Source organism: Dysidea avara, chromosome 14 (assembly GCF_963678975.1).
Source record: "Dysidea avara chromosome 14, odDysAvar1.4, whole genome shotgun sequence".
NCBI lineage: Eukaryota > Metazoa > Porifera > Demospongiae > Dictyoceratida > Dysideidae > Dysidea > Dysidea avara.
Window position 1 is genome coordinate 8,658,029 of NC_089285.1, and position 16,434 is coordinate 8,674,462.

The 16,434-nt window shown below is 38.1% G+C and overlaps 1 long non-coding RNA gene across 1 annotated transcript; it reads right to left on the minus strand.

The window, feature by feature from the left end:
- Positions 1-11,895: 11,895 nt before the first annotated feature.
- Positions 11,896-12,716, minus strand: LOC136244219 (uncharacterized). The gene is made up of 3 exons (XR_010695093.1): positions 12,555-12,716; positions 12,091-12,245; positions 11,896-12,037 (listed from the first exon to the last, which is right to left on the minus strand). It is a non-coding gene; the product is annotated as an uncharacterized lncRNA (long non-coding RNA).
- Between the last annotated feature and the right edge of the window lie 3,718 nt (positions 12,717-16,434).

Consider the following 16,434-nt stretch of genomic DNA (forward strand, 5'->3'; position numbering starts at 1 on the left):
AATGTACGTGATTGGTATTTCCCATGCAAAAGAATTCAAGTGGATCCAAACTTTTCAACTAAAATATCACATTCTACTCACATAAAGGAATCGGTAGAAATCATAGTTATATCATAGTTTTATAATCTTATTACCAGTGCAAAAGAGCATTTAGCATCTTTTAATGGTCTCTACAACACTATCACCTTTCATGACACAAGAAAATCAATACAAGCTAGTAAGTATTAACTTAAGTACATGCTGGTAGCCATGCAAAGTCAGGCAAATATGAAGGACTTTGTAAAACAAGCAGGTTGATGAAGTTGACCAAAAACCACCATCATGGTTTCCACCAATAGCGTGTTTTACTAGGTCACAATTAGCAAATGCGCTGTGTTGAAGTTTCTATTTAATGCCCACCACATGGCATTGGTTTTTTTCTAGCAGTGCTCCAAATCCCAAATGACATAACAAAATACAAATGGACATTCTTCGGGGGTATGGCGAGTACAATGTGATTATCGATTCATTGTGAAGGTATGCGAAAAAGTACTTTATTCTGAATGTAGCGATGCTACCTTTTGCCATGGATTCCTCTACACCTCCACAAGAAGTTTTTGCAGGTAAGACCAAAGAAGGTGACTATAAACAGCAAAAGTTAATAAATGACTTCTACAACCATCATGTTTGCATCGGTGCTACCGCAATACAGGAACTAGATAGTCCACACAAGGACAACATCAATCAGATAGATGGCACCATGAATGCAAACTCTGTAACTGCTTCTGGAATGAGAGAAATTTGTCATCAGCAACCAACTGCTTCATGCACAGCATTTGTTAAGAGAAAATTCTCATGCAGTCGATCAATTTACTACCGATCTCTTTTAGTGTAACTACAACAAAAATAGATGGAGGAGGACTAAGCAAAGAAGAAATGTATGTGCATTAGGCCTGTGCGATAATGAAAAAACCTATATCTTGATAAATTCCAATAATAAAAGTCTATTTATCTCGATAAACGATATTATCTCGATAATGATCATACAATATAACACTGAACACTAAAGAACTTTCAAGTAAGTGATGGTTGTTAAAACAAAAGATTTAGTCTCACAATAAACAATATTGTTATACCGTTAGTCATACTGTTACTTTTAAATTTATCTTTTCTTCTTGTTAACTTCTAGGTTTGCACCAAGGAAGACCAACATGTTAACATTCTCCGGTAGTAGACAGGCTCTTTTTTCATTTACTACATGTCCAGCCACACTAAATACATGCTCTGATGGCACTGAGGTTGCTGGAATACATAAAAGTTTCTGGTTAACTGTGTTAACCGTGTCTCTCCACCACATAGAGGGTTACCCACTGTACTAGGAATGCTCGTTTAGGCGATTGAGGAACTTTGGTTTAAAAACTCCCAGTGCGAGACTGAGAGACGCTTCAAGCTGCGCATGTGCACATGTGTTGTACTATTTTAATTTAGATGAACATACGAAAACAGATCTAGACTGCAGGATTAGGTGTCCTAAACACCTTCAATGTTTGTGCCTTAAAGCCTTATTAAATAACATATAAATTAAGCATAAAATGATGACTGGCTATATAACATAATGTTACAACATCACTCACTGTTTTTTTTGAATCAATCAGTCGTATGCAATCTCGCAGAAATCAAATGGTCTTATTAAATAATCAGTCCATTTCAGAACATTGTATCGGAGCACTACAAGGATGGAACAATGATTTCACTACATTTGGACAATTGTAATCTACAACACTCACTTGATACCGGCATCGGGTGGGTAAAATATACCCATTTCTATTATCATGGTAAACCATATAGCTACGTACAGTACACAGGTCATAAACAGATACCTGTAGCAGCTTCTGCTGAAACAAGATTGTCATCAGCTGGAGTAAGACTATATAAAGAAAAACAACATTCACTTATTGGCTAGATTTGAATGTTAGTGGCTATACTGAATTTGTATAGAACAAAAATACCTTAACAAATAGCATTAATCCTTGATTTTAGCACAAAATTATTATCAATACATGCTACACTCTAGTTGCATATACATTTAACCGTCTCTTGCATTCCAAACCATCGGTATACAATCATGTGATCCAGCTTACTTGATATCTTGGCTCCGAGCTTGGCTCAGGTAGTCCTGGTTGGAGCTGTACTTCTGGCAGTAGCAGATGCAGGAACCCATTTTGATTATTACTTATTAACATGTGGCAATCAGCACTCAGCATTTGTGGGAACATTTGTGGGGTGTTAATCTCTTCCCCCATACACCACTAGGGTAGTCTATTATAGACTATCAAGACGTCCGTGCACAGTATTCATAGCTAACAGAAACCTGCAAACCAGACAATGCATACCGTTCCAGTAATGCTAGCCATGCCTTAGAACCCACATTGTGATTACATTGTATTTGTAGTCTCCAGAATTAGTATTTGAATCACTATCCCATATACACTTGGCTTAATGTGGGTAACCTGCGAATCGTGTAATGATGTGTTGGCTTATTGCCTTATGTGCATTTATACCATATCACTTTAAGTAGGCATTCCAGTCCGATTTGTAAATTTTAAAGAATTGAACTTTTTATGGTGATGCTTAATAGATAGAGTATTGCTTGCCAAACTCAGAAATATACAGTTTGTTGGGTTTCAATTAACTACTTTGGTATACACAGTGCTTTAAAACACGAAAAATGTGGTTGTTGTTTTTTTCTCCTGCACTCCCCATACATTTTAAAGGCAAAAATGGCACAATTGAATCAAGGAGCCATCTAGCAATGTGGACTATCGTGAAACTGCAGTTGCAATCCCATAGCGATTTCCATCCTCAATGGAGCTCGGACTACGGAGCAATCACAAGTTAAATGTGAGTTGTTGTTTTGTGCCAGGGTTCTATTGGGGAATATACACTGATTTTTTTTTATTTGAAAAAAATATCTCGGATACTGGAATGCCTACTTTAAGATATTTAACTCAAATATTTTGCTCAGGTCCCTATGCTGATGGTACAGGTCAATTGTTCTGCCTTTTGAGAACACATTATCTGGTATATTTGTTACTTAATAAAAAAATATGCCACTAAAAGTGGCAGAAAATGTAATATTTTAATTAGGATGAATTGTCATTACATTGTCTCTTTTTGCTTGACTGTAACTCTTTAAGGAGCCAGTGTTTTTTGATTTTATGTCCATAGAAATCCACTTTGTGAAATGGTTGCAGTCTGAGTAGCTTAATCATTGAGATGTCTGTGGTGTAGTATGGCTAGCTATCCACTCATTGTGAAAACTTAACTTAACTGATGTATGCATGTGTGTGAGTATATACATGTGTATAGATAAAGTTTTATTTTTCTAAAACCTTTTGATCAGTGTTGATAATTGGGGTAACTGTCTCATGTCTCATTTTGGAGCTATGTAATTTGGGAAGTATAGTCTTAGATGGGTTGCAATATATATATATATATATATATATTTTGTAACAGGAGGATTTGACTGCGTTGAACCATCTGAGTATTGTAGCAGTGTTTCAGTCTTGTATTTTTCAGCAGTGATTGAAGGATTCAAGGATTCAAGATAATGTATTGTGTGTACACATTAGCTAGCACAGTATATGTATATGCATCCATATGGGGTTGCACATGTGTTACACTTTATTAATACTTTAGGATGTGCCTCTATTGGACATAAGTCAAGCATATATATTTTATAAGCAACTAAATATCTAAATACAGATTCACACCCTTGTGAACACATAGGTATGTTTGTATGCACAAATTAATCAATGACCACAGTATTCATGTGTCTATAGATCTATTCCATTACTAAATTTAATATAAAACGTAGGAATGAATGACGCATGTACAATTCAAATAATGATATGTATATATTATGTATGTAGTACTGTAATAATCATGGAAGATAATTAATTTTTCCACAAGTCTGCTGAGCATTGTCTTCTTTTTTATACTGAGACAATTTACAATTCACTTGGGAATGTGTCTTGTTCGATAGAACAACATTGATTCCATCCCGTTCAATGATTTGTTGAATGGACTTATACAATTCTAATATATCTTGGGCATTCAATTCTTTATTAGTTTTTCTTAAAGCGTCAACCGAAGCCACAAATATGTAATGTTCGTGTTTTGTCCAAAGTCCACTGATAGTCTGTTCATTCTGATTTTTCATGAACTTCCAACCTTCTTGTTTGATAAATTCTTGTTCTACATGTCTTGGTCTTTTTCTTCTTTTTTCACTTAATTGTACATCTTTATCGGGTTTAATAGTATCGTTTCCATTGCCACAATTTAAACATTTACAGTTCTCTGTGCATGACAACTTGGCCTTGAGACAAGGACATCTTGATGAGTAATGGGTAGAATGTGTACAGTTAGCACGTTCATTATTCATAGCATTTCGGCCACGACCACATCTACATTTATTCATTTGCACACTTGCATGGTCATGGGAAGCTTGTAAATCTATCAGTTTCACTGTTATCATCCATTAGTTTCACAGCTAGACAATAGTGTCCACTACTTTCATGATTGTATGCCAAACATATTGGATCCTTGGAAGAAATGGCACATTGTGGGTTGATCGTAAGATAGGGCCAACTTGGTATTGAAGTAAAAACGATTAACTGCAGGTGAAGTACATTACTGAGCCCCAGTAACATAACATCCCCTAGTTCAGTAGTGTACATGCCACTTACTCTGTATTTGTCAGCCTCTTCCTCAAATTGTTTGCTATCCTCTAGAAATGGAATGTATTCTTGATTGGTAATCCATTCATCAACCATTAAATTTCGGATTAAATTTACATCCAGATTGCTATGATTTACTCTAATTGAATGCAAATGTTCTATTAGCCATGTGTCTGAATTAGCCTGAAATATATGATTAATATGAAGGATTATAGATGTGAACAGACAGTCACCATTCTTAGGAACCTCGCAAGTTGTTAACCCAAATGATTGCAATACATTGTTTAATCTGGAATCTCCATGTTCATCTGGTATTACTCCTTCTTGTTGTGATTTCATAGTGATGCACTCGTCATGGAAAGGTAATACTCGTGTAACAGGGGCATGGGAATCAGACATGTTGTTCAATACTTCTTCAGAGTGTAATAAGCTAAGTGCAACACTAAATATACCATGGCTTCATTCAAGCATTCACTGCTATGGGTGCTTAAATGCTGATCGACTGTTTGCAGAGTATCCCAGGTGTTTCCAAGCGAATGTTTCCCTGACTGAGTTACATTGTCAATTGAATACAACCGTCCAGTAGAAATACCAATTCCAAATTTTGAACATTTATATGGGGATAATGTATCAGTTTTTGTGTTAAAACTAGACATCAGATACTGTGCTAAACTGGATGTTTCTTTTCCATCACGTCTGCTGTTCCACATGTGAAGAAACACAGCTATCAAGGCCACAGCCACTTCAACACCTAGGCGGCTTCCAGAAAATCTTGAATTTAATGACCTGTGTAAATTTTCATTCCTGTTTGTACCAAAATGAGGAGGTATTCCACTTAGACATCCCCTACTGATGTGAGTTTTAAGGTTATTAATTTCTTTGAGGACTGATCATGTTAATATGGGATTTGAATTATGGTCATATATATTACACCACTTTGACAAATACATCTGCAAATTTTTTATCAGTACATCAGGAGATGGTGTCGGCACTTTCCTTATCACACCATTATCACCACATGATCTAAATACTAGGCGAAAATCTTGCAGGGCTTGATAAAAATAAGGATGTTTTTTTGATATTGCTGTTGATATCCTTCTGACCGCATGAAACAGGTCCAACTTGACAATAACACCACTACCAAGGCTTCCACTTAACATATTTCTCCACATACAACAGTTATCAATCACAATCATTTTAATATCATTTCTAGATTTTACATCCTCAATGCCATCACGAATCGCAGAATATGCAGTCCCCATTGTAAGCTGCCAGTATAGAACTTTGCCATGTACATTTTGCATTATAAAGAGTGAATCATATTGTGGAACCCATTTCCCATTGCGGTAGATTCCAACATGTGATACCAGTTTGAACGTGTGATCGTAGCTTATCATTTCACCTTGAATTTCAGACATTTGTAAATTCATAAAATCCTTAACTTCATTATAGGTTATAACAAATGAATTTATAATGAGGTCATTGCTCAGTGGTATCACAGGGATGTCATTGTTTAATTTGTCTGAATGTTGGTCTTGTGAATGTCTATTTAAATCATTTCTAATCCAAGAAGTTTGGTGTGACCATAACAAAAGTTTTGATATATCTGCAAATGAAATACCCAGTGTACAATAACGGAATATTGCATACTGTAGTTCACGAGTCACACCAGTTTTGTGTAGAAGGAAAAATGGTATCTTACTTCTGCTTTTAAACTTGAGAAGAAAACGTGGGTCACTTGACGCTATTAGATGGCCATTGGGGCATCTATAAATTTTACATATCAGCAACACCAAACCGTCAATGCCGTGAATACGTCTTGGGTTGTATCTCTGTTGTGATCCATCCTGCCATGTAAGAAACTTCATACGCTGGTAACAATCCAGTTCACTGCAAGGCACTGAATCTTTATAATCAACAAAAATATCTGTAAACTGTGAAATCGGATCCCAAATTATTAATCCTGGAATATCACAATCAATGAAGTTGTGATCATCACCCTATCAATAAAAACAAGATCAAATATCATGCACAATTCTATTATACGCACATACTTCTTACCTGGCTCTGAGGAGGGCTGGTAACACAAGCCATTGACTGAAAGTTAGCACTGCTACAACTTTGCAACCAAACTCGGGAAAATTGACACGGATTTATTATATACGGTCCTATGGTGTTATTTTCATGGTGTGCTATGATCAGCTGAACATATCTGCTCCAATAAGTTTTGAAATATACCCCTAACACAAGATTGTTGATGCTAGCTAGAATGAGCACAACTGCCAAAGTTAGCATAATGGTAGCAGTACAAAAGATGATAAACCTCACTTCCCCACCTTATGTATATATAGGAAATATTACTGATGACATCAATTGACCAAATCATCTGTATCAATGATGTGTAAATTTAATTTTTTTTTGTCGGAGTAAAGTGTTAATTGTGTAAAATATGGTATTAAAAATGATATCACATAGCAACTTATCACTTCAAAGTGCTTGACATTGTGTATGGTATATATATATGTGTGCGTAGCACTGTAGGAGTATGAAGGTATTACACACCAAAGTCAGAAAAAGCAGTGCACCGAAAAAGCAGACAACTTTTATATGCCATCATGTCATAATTTCACATTCCCGATCACATATCTCGCTACCATCGCTTAGCACATCAACATGTACAAATGTTGTAAAATATAGGTTGCTAATCGGAACAGTTAATTTCTAGTTGTATTGGAATTTGTCTATTGATGATAGTAGGTGATAGATCCAAAATACTTAACTAAATTAAATGAAAAAGAGGTAAGCTTTAACTTCTACAGAGTAGTTGGATAAGTACCAATGAGTTTGACACTAGATGATACTACTCCATGTGTGTTGCGTGTAGAAAATAAAGCCAGGGAACACCAACAGTAGCTGGTGTGCACATATTGATATAATTGGATTTTTTTTGTGTAATGATATGTACAGTAGATTCAGCAAAGGTCACAGCAATGTGGTCATCTATAGATAGTAAATATGTTCCTCACCATATTGTCAATGTTTTTAGTGACCTCAGATTGTTTTAATTCACAACAACTTATCACATTCGAAATAGTTTTCCTGAACAGCTGTAAACTACATTATAATTAACACCAATTTAAGCATCTATTACACCATTATTGTAATAGGCAATGCAACTATTAGCACTTTAATTCACTGCTCTATAACCCACATAGACATCAGACATCTGAGCACCAGCTGCTCCATCAAGTGTTAATACTGCATAACAATAATTTGTTATAACCTTCCTTCTTATTAGAGAAATCCTATAAATATAGCAATGGCCATCATATGCAGCTCTAACCCAAGACATAAACACTAAATTTTTAGTAAGTAACTGTAGTCAATATAATCTACATATGTATGCATATATGTAGCCAATTGAATAGGATATTTAACCACCACTGCAACTGTTCATTTCAATGTTACTACTGAGCATATACTAAGAGAGACATTATCAACTGAAAGTTACTAGAGTATAGCTTAGTGTTGGATGACTCAGTCTATACAGAGTAAAGGTGTAAAGTGTCGCTATACATAGGGTTACTAACATACAGTATATCACCCGTTGTACCATTGACACAAACCCATGTGCATTCCTGGTGAAACACTTACACACTACTTTGTCTTTATGATGTATGTGTGTACTTAAACAATAAATGTTAAAAATTAATAATGGATGACGAACATAAATTCCTTTTCTATAATACGTGACAGTAACAGAAAAGTCAAAGATTTGTCCCTTAAAAAAAACGAAAAACTTTAATAATGGTCCAATTTATCATTATCGTCATTTGAAGGTTGCTGCATCAATCCATTCTGTGAGAAAACAAAAATGACAAGTAAGAATATGTCGGTTTTGGCACATACAGTGTTATACAATCACAATTGTGTACTATTGCATGTGGTTTCCTAAACTGTAACAGTAAAGATATTGAGTGTCACATGCTAAAAAAGAGACATGTCATAGTGTGTGTCCTATATCATGGCATATCTTAATTCATGTATTAATTGACACCCTGCTTGATAATTGAAGTTGTATGACAGTCCTATTCAAGCAGCATCATGATCATCACTACATGAATATGCTAACTCATGTTCCAAAGGGGTATAAATACACCAAGCCGCATCAGCTGGAGTCACTATTCAAAAACATTAAGCTTGACTGCCGCAGGGTCTATTCAGTTGACAACATAATTCCCTGGTTGACCGGTATGAGCAACACTGAAGTAGGGCAAACCCTCAACACCTCTGCAGAGGTTGATTTGGAAAAGCAGGTGCGGTTGTACTAGTTTGTTGCATGATTTAAGCCATTTGTGCTCTTTCACAGCAGACATTCAAGGTAGATGACGAGACTGTGACATTTGGCACCTTGAATAGCAAGGGTGAATATAAACCAAAGTCCAACTTTACCATGAAGTTACAGACGTTTGTGGATGCGGGTGCAAACACTGGCTACTTTGCTACAATCAAGAGAAAGTTGGATGGCCGCACAAGGTAAAGTGTTGTAGTAAGAGCAGCTGTTTGGAAAAACTAAATGCCACTTGTTTCCGTATCTTGACAGGCTTTGCTATTACACAACGGAAAGTCTGGTGTTCAAGCAACGCTTTTTGCAAGAGCTAAGAACCACCTTTAAAAGCGGTGGCTTGACCTGTGCAATGTCAGAACGGGAACTGACAGAATTTCACAACTTTTTGGAGAAATCATTTCCATTTGGTGAAGAACACAGAGCCAAACAAGGGCTGGCGTGTGTCGGGAAACAGCCTGTCAGTTTTGGCGGAGATGCGATATGGGTGCTGAATCCAGATGTACACATAGACAGTGCAGGTGTGCGGATACCTGTGTGCGAGTCCAAGTATGCCTGGCAGCCGATCGGGGGTCCAACTATAGAATTAGCTGCTGGTAAAAACACAAGCTTGTCACTTCCACTGCATAGCGATATAACCCTACCGCTTGAGTCCCGAAGTGCACTAAAAGAATTGCTACTTTGTATGAAGGGTGTTCTAAAGCATAATTTTGTGGCAGGTTAGAGAAACATACAGATGCATAGGTCAGCAGTATTACTATTATCATTCTAACAGGAGTGTTATCTGTCGCGGCAGGCATAATGGCATTACACTACGACGTGGTCCTGGAGCTCAATGGTTCTTGTCTGATTCCCTTTTTATTCGGCGACACAGAGACTGGTATGTACTGTTGGAATTGTAACACAATAAAATACGCCTGTTAATGAAATATCACTTGACAACCATACAGGAAAATCTACTACTATAAAGTGTGCCCTGTCTGTGCTTGGACAGCAAGAGGTCAGTCACCTAATGAAATCCAAGGGCACATCAGACAGTCTCTGTATGGAGAGGATACAAAAGTCCACAATGCCATTTGTATTGGATGACCCGAAGAGCATGGAAGACATTGGAGATTTGTTGATACAGTTGTGTAATGGAAAGGTAACAGGGAATCTCAGAACAGGACTCCACAGGCCATGTTCGATTCCACTTTTATGTTGCAATTTCACAGTGTGCAGCATAAGGAGGTATAGAGTCATCACGATATGTCTGTACTTGAGTTAGAGGCTTTGTATCCACAGGTACAATTCAAGGGCATTGCTGATCCCTTTTGAAAAGCCAGCTGTGGGGCCAGTGGATGAGAAGGAGACCATGGCATTCAATGACATGGCACAAAATTGCAAACGTGTTTCATCAGCCGTTGGATGGGCAATTAGCCTAGGAAAACAACTGACTGGAGAAAAAACGTATGTTCAGGGTGATCTATTCAAGAGGATAATGGACAGGCTGTCGGGGGTGGATCCCCGGCTGGTTACTGGCTATTCGGTTTGTATCTTTTTTGCAGAAAAGGTAAGTAAAGTTTTAAGTTTACAGCCCTACAGTAAAGTTTATATTTAATGGCTATAACACATAACTGGTGTAGCTCGCTGATGAGAGTGGCTTTGGCTACTTGAAAGATGAAATTGAGGCTTTCCTAGAAGAAAGAGTTTTACCGATTGTACAACAGAAAGGTACAACGGTGACTTTGCAAGATACGGAAGAACGCAAAAAGGGAATAGTTATTACCACAGTAGAAGAGGCTGTGGAGTGGGCAGTTGAGACTAATGCAGATAAAGGAATGCATGTGGTAAGTAAAAAATAAATAAAATGGTTTTTATCAAGCAGGTGTTTGCCATACTACAGGTGCTCCAAAGCGTTAGGACGGGCTTGACACTACACGGAAGGCAAGGGATTGCAATGTGTTTAGATGATCTATCAGGCAAGCTGAGTAACAGTCCAACTATTGTTAGGGAAGCTGTGAAAGCAAGCAAAGCCGGAGCCAGTCATGTAGCACGTGACTTTGTTCCAAAAGGATCAAAGAATTGTGCCATTAAAAGAGGCGCAAATTCACTCTCCAGGAAATGCACAGTCATATGGATGGACACCTTACCAGAAAGGCTTTGTCTTTCGGCTAACGATGGTAAGAAAATTGGTGTGGATACAATTGAAACCAGTCATAAAATGCTTTGTTTGCAGCTACATTAGTGGAGATACCGGAAATACGAAAAACTAGTAAAAACAGTACAACTAAAAGGACAATGCCGGCTACTACACCAGCTAATGAGGCTGGTGCAACTGATCCAGGAGTAGTTGACCAATCGGAATCTGCTGGTAGGCAGTCAACCGTCAACACAGGGGGGATGCATATTTGGTAAATCCTATCGATGTAGTTCATGGTCTGATGTCAGGTTAGTGTGAATTATACTCACTACTTTTGATTCCAGTAAAAGGCACAAAGCTAATCATTGGGTTTGAGGCATGTAACCAAACCACTTGAACTATGAGTGTAACCCTGAAGCCTTTTGCTGATTATTAAAATTTTGGTTGTAACAGGTGGGGAAAGCTCAAGTGATTGTGAAATGGAGAATGATCAAGACAAAGGGAGCAAAAGATGGCCAAATACAAGGAGCAACTCAATTTTACCATCTAAGAAATGGAGAAAAACAATGGACCCAAGCAACCCGTTAGATTAGAATGCACAATAAATGCTCAATAATAAGACAAACTTAATGTAATAATTTAATATTCATGCTGGTATGAAAAATGTGTATGTACACATAATACATTATCAAACAATTACATACTTGGGCAACAAACAAATGGGATTGTGTAGGAGAAAAAAATTACGTTTAGCATTAGTCCATGAGTATTTGGATCAGGCTTGGATGTGAGTGTTTAACTTCCACCTTCCACGGCATTGTGTTTAACTTCCACCGAGCTGCTTTGCCTGACCTATGTTTAACTCAATGCATGATACCGCTTTGACACGGCTATTTAATGCTCACCAGTTGCTGGTAACAAAACAGAGTACCACCACTATGGTTGACTACACTGAAAATTGTCTGGTTTGCTTCCGCCTGTGGCCCCAGGTTTGTTTCACCCCTAACGCCAGTCTCAACACCATTATCACCAGTCAGATTTGGGCTTGGTTGTGAGTGTCCTGAGTAAGTGATTGAATAGTAACATAATATGTGACCGGGCCTGCGAAAACAGGGCATGTGGGCACAAACTACACTATGTCACTCTACAGGTCATATCTCAGTTCTGGAAAAGAATATTTATATTTTGTTACTTGCATCATAAAGCCAATTAAATTCTTACTAGTTGCTCAAAATTGCATTGCCATACCATACTGGTACAAAATGTTATGAGTGATGAAAGTTTGAAAAAGTAGGCAAAAATCATGTGCCCACATGCCCTATTTTCGCAGGCCCGGTCACATATAGGAACACTACTATTCAATGTTCACCTGTCATTGAGTTGTCCGGGAAGGAAACCTTTCCCCAATTTCCAGCTTCTCTCGTCTAATCCCTACAGGAAGGGTGAGTGATGGTCACACGGTACAAGGTTGCCGGCGTGGACGAGATGCTTGACCAATGCTTTTTCAGCAGCTAAAGCTTGTTCTACAGCATTTATGCCAAATCCTTCAATAACACACAATTGTAAGCAATGAGCTGCACAGTTCAAACTATTCCACTGTTTGTCAGCTTCTAAAAGACGCCCTGCACGTTGGAAATTGGAGCCTTGGTCATGAACAATAGCATATTTCCTTCAATTTCTCCACAATGTTGTCACCTGTGTGCTGCTCTGGAAATGGATATGTAGTCAGCGTATAGCTCTTCAGTTCCCAACACTCATCAATAAAATGAACAGTCAGTGAAATATAGGCATTGACCTGGAAACCGAAGTCTGTGACACTGACACATACCTGACAACACTGGAGGAAAGAATTGCATTTCTGACAGAGTATGTCAAACGAGCCGGCCAACTACCCATCACAAGACAGTCAACACCTCGTAAATTTTCTACGGAATCACGGGAGTCGCCTAAATTAATGCCCGCCATACAAGATACAGCTACACATGAACCCATACAAGATACAGTTATGCATGAACCAGAAGTAGTAAAGAAGCCAATACACTCAACTGCTGCTACTGCTGTTGCCACCACTCATGATAGTAGTAGGGACATTGGAAACAGTGGAAATTGAAAACTGAAACTGAAAACTGAAACGGAAAAACTGAAACTGAAAAACTAAAATTGGTCAAAACTTCATATTAACAGGTACCTCTTAACAAAGACCACCTCTGTAATGAGACCACCTGTATAATAAGACCACCTCTAATAAGACCACCTCATTATAGTAGTCATGTCAAGTAGGTCCAACAAAAAGGCCATTAGGTGTACTCATAATGTAATAAAGTATCAATCAATCAGACAGTACTTAAAACTACAGCTGCAGGGTTGTACATAAGGATATACTATCTTACAATACCAAGACCTAAAGTCCATGGTCATGTCACAATGAAAATGGGGTAATTGCATGCACAATTACTCTGCTGATACTGGATTTCTAATGAATTGTGCATTATTTAAGAGTTGCGTAGTTAAATTAATGATCTTGGACTTTGTGTCTTGGTAATAGTTGGACACTCGTGATAGGTGTCTTCGAGGATTTAAAAAAACCTGTCAATATTTACCTGCGCCTCGGTAATTACTGATGTCACCTCAGGTTTTTAAGTCTTTGAGGATGCTTATTACGTGTGCCTAACAATTATTAAGACACAAAGTCAAGAATCATTAATGTTGATTTTGTAACTATGCAACTCCTAAATCATGCACAATAATATTCATGAGAAATCCATTATCAAATTCAATTATGCATGCAATTGCTCCATTTTCATTTGTGACATGACCATGGACTTTAGGTCTTGGCATGATAAGATATATCCTTTTGTACAACCCTACAGCTGTCATTTTAACTTTTAAGTACTGTCTGATTGATTGATACTTTATTACATTATGAGTACACCTTAGCTATATTTTTGGACCTACTTGACATAACTAATATAATGAGGTGGTCTTATTTTAGAGGCGGTCTTATTATAGAGGTGGTCTTTGTTAAGAGGTACCTGTTAATATGAAGTTTTGACCAATTTTAGTTTTTCAGTTTCAGTTTTTCCGTTTCAGTTTCAGTTTTCAGTTTTCAATTTCCACTGTTTCCAATGTCCCATAGTAGTACCACACATGAGAGTAGTGAAACTACACATCATCACAACTATAGTAGACTTCCCAAACTAGCCTTACCTACCTTCAATGGGAATCCCTCCAGTGGCAGTCCTTTTGGGACAGTTTCTCAGCAGCAGTTGACTGTAATCCACACCTATCAGGGGCACAGAAGTTTAACTACTTGCGCACCCAGTTACAGGGGGATGCAGCTCACATCATTGGTGGTTTTCCACTAACTGATACTAACTATATTCATTCAGTTGAGCTGTTGAAGGAGAAATATGGCCAGCAATATAAGCAAGTAGATGCACACATGGAGGCCTTACTGAATGCGCCAGCTCCATCTCATAATCTAGCAAGTCTACAGTCATTTCACAATACTGTACAGATCCACATGAGAGCACTATCTGCACTTGACATGCCACCAGAATCCTATGGCCCACTCCTAACCTCTGTTATCTTGAGTAAATTACCATCTGAAACCAGAACAAACATGGCACGGGATCATTATGACCCAAAATGGACAATTGATGAACTGTTAGCAAGTATCTCCAAGGAAATACGGATCTTTGAAGCGGGTCAGAAATCTGGTCGTAAACTAGGCTATCACACTAGTTCACTGCCAACTACGGGTTCCTTTCATACAGCCACTAATCACCACCGAGGAGTATCACATGGTAAACCTAGAAAGGATCCCAATGGCATTTTCTGTAAGGGAGCACACAAACCTGGCTTGTGTAATACAGTTACTTGTCATGATGATACGGCAAGGATCAACTGGAAGCTAGCTGTAATAGAGTCCGTGAACAAGGGAGCAGATGGCCTGGTCCGCTCTGCTAACATTCGCACTGCCACTGGAAGGACAAACCGTCCCATAGCCTGCCTGTACCCCCTTGAAGTGACAGCAACTGAGATGACAGTCAAGCCATCCACTGTGAAGATGCCACAGAGCAAGGATAGTGATCAACCTGTACCTCCCTCAAACAGACCAGTTCGTGAAGCTGCCAGAAGAGGACAAGAACAAATGAAGGAGTGGATAAGCTATCTACGTGGCCCCCCGGAGGATGTCATGGACAGTGATTAATTCTGAGATAGCCAAGACATATCAAGATACAATAAGTAAACATCTTGAGAAGGGGTACATCAACAAGTTGAATGTAGGAGCAACAGTAGTGAAGCAAGACAGCTCAACTACTAAGACTCTTATTGCATTTGATGCTTCTGCCAGGTATCATGATGTTGCTTTGAATGATATTGCATTCCAGGGACCAAAGTTACAACATGAACTCTTTGATGTCTTGCTTCGATTTAGGAGGTATCCTGTAGCTGTGATGTGTAATATCTCCAAGATGTATTTGAGGATAGAACTTGCTCCTGAAGACAGATCTTGTTATAGGTTTCTCTGGAGGGACATGAATGTCGATCAGAAACCTACAGTGTATGAGTTTAATCGACTTGTGTTTGGAGTGAATTCCTCACCATTCTTGGCTCAATTTGTTTCACAACACCACGCTACGTTATATGAAAAGTATTACCCTAGAGCCAAAGTCAACTTATATGGACGACAGGGCACAGTCAGTTTCTAATTTGTTTGATATTCGGAAAGAACAGATGAATTTTTAGACTGATAGCATGAATGTTCTGTGGTGGATCAGAGAGGGATTTTAAACTATTATTTTCTAACAGAGTTTGTGAAATTCGGATGTCTACATATCCGGCTCAGTGGAAACATGTGTCAACAAAACTTAACCCTGCAGATTATTTGACAAGAAGAGTAAAACTGTTACAGTTGGCAGAACTAGATGTTTGGTGGGATGATCCTCATTTTCTGCACAATGATTAGAAAGTTTGGCCAAAATGAACAAAGTCCTGTGGATGCTAAAAATGTGTAATTGAACAAAGTCCTGTGGATGCTACTGAAGAAGTAAGAGGTGTGTATTGGATACACTCTTGTAATGTGTGACTATGGTAAGTTCCAGTTTAGTTGAGGATGTTACTTGGAGATTGTCACCAAAAAAGTATTCAGATTGGAATGAGTGTATGCTTGGGTCTTGAGATTTGTGACTAATTGTAATGGAACAAGAGGTGATAGATTATTGGATGAAGATTTACACATAGAA